The 1,735-nt window shown below is 40.8% G+C and overlaps 1 non-coding gene across 1 annotated transcript; it reads left to right on the forward strand.

Moving 5' to 3' along the window:
* Positions 1 to 1,178: 1,178 nt before the first annotated feature.
* Positions 1,179 to 1,307, forward strand: LOC120103302 (small nucleolar RNA SNORA17). The gene has a single exon (XR_015621587.1). It is a non-coding gene; the product is annotated as a small nucleolar RNA SNORA17 (small nucleolar RNA).
* Positions 1,308 to 1,735: the final 428 nt, after the last annotated feature.

Here is a 1,735-nt window from a genome sequence, read left to right on the forward strand (position 1 = left end):
GTATATATGTTCCTGTATCTCTGTTCCTTGAGAACAAACCTTTAAAACTATCAACAACAACAATAACAACAACACCACCAACAACAACAAACAACAACAAAAATGAGTAGGCAAAATAGGTAGCTGCCCAGAGCTTCAAAGACCTCCTTAGTAGCCAATGTTTAGATCTATCTTAAAAATAATGTGCTAATCAAAGATACTCACCAGAACTCAAAAAAAGAAAGTTTATCTACACAGACTTTAAAAACCTGCTTCAAATTCTCCAAGGGATTTTTGAATGCTCCAAGGTACTACTTGTAACCCTTCCGGCGGAAATGAATGTATTATAAACTCATTTGTTTATAAACTCATTGTTCTCTCAGGCAGACTATTTAAATAATGCACACCACCAGCCCTCTCCAAAAATGGGAATTTCCTCAAGAATCTCACATTGGGAGGCAGAAAAGTCCCCAGTCAAAAGGGGGACTTCTTCCCTTGGGAAGAGGTTTCACAAAGTCCTGACAAGTTGTCATACTACCTTATGTGATCAGAAAAGGTAATCAGTGGTCAGAAGGACCATACTTTAACCAGAACTCATTTATATCTGTGGTCCTCTATTGAAACTTTGATTTCATTTGATGTTCTTCTCCCACCAAGATGACTTGGAGTTGTCTGTATCACTCTGCCCCTCTTCCCAATATAGCTACATGGAATACATCCCCTTTCTGTTAAAACAAACAAATATAAAACAACAAATTTAAAATTATTACTATATGTGATATTTACAGTGGGATGTAATGCAAAGCAGGAGGTGCAACAAGGCCAAACTTTGTCAGTAGCTGTGACCAATATATACACATTGAAACATTTAGTAGTAAAGCATTAAAAACAACCCTGTATAAATTGAGATTGGTGCATAAAGCCACCTCAGCTGTTAATTATTTACCCCTATGTTTTTAAGGATGTTGTAAGGATTCAGAAGAAGCAACTGACAACTTGCTGGGTGTGAGATCACTGGTGAAGGGCACAGCTGTCTCTAGAAACACAGAAGGCCTTTTGTCTTCTTAGGCTACTAGGTGAAAAAGGACACTTTTCGTATTTTCTTGGTATGTTGTGTATGATGACTCTTTCAAAATTTCACATTTTTATTCTATTACCTTAATGTACACATTCATATGAAGTCAAATAAAAATTGAAACCCTGCCTCTAGAGGTGTTGTCTGTGACTGCCATGTCACATGTGTGTCAGTAGGTGGCAGAGAGGGAGAAACTATGTCTAAGCTCAGCGTTCTGATCCTTGAACATCTGAATGAATAGTAGCCCAACATTCCATGAAGAAGTGAGTCTGAGATGACCACTAATGTGGCACCAGGGTACCTGGATAGGGAACTAGCCTGAGACAACCACCCTTCTCGTGTTGCACAGGTCCAGGTGGGCCTCAAGCAGTAGACAAGATGAACTAACTCCACCTGAGACAGAAGCAGACAACTCTCCCACTTGAGCAGACCTGATGATGAATGGGGCTGAGATGACCCCCCAACCAGTACTGCAAAGGCCTAGTGGGGTAGAACAGGATTGAGATGACCCAGCCCAGTGCCATACTGCATGAACAGGCCATAGCCCTCCTGAGACTGCTCTGGAGATGACCCCAGATACTCAGAGATCCTTGGTGCCAGCAAGAGAAGCAAGTGAATGTTAGAGAAATCAGAGAGAAGACTTAGAAGGATGTGAGCGCAATGAAAAGAAGCAGAACTAGA

This window comes from Rattus norvegicus, chromosome 5 (genome assembly GCF_021556685.1).
Source record: "Rattus norvegicus strain SHRSP/BbbUtx chromosome 5, alternate assembly SHRSP_T2T, whole genome shotgun sequence".
Lineage (NCBI taxonomy): Eukaryota > Metazoa > Chordata > Mammalia > Rodentia > Muridae > Rattus > Rattus norvegicus.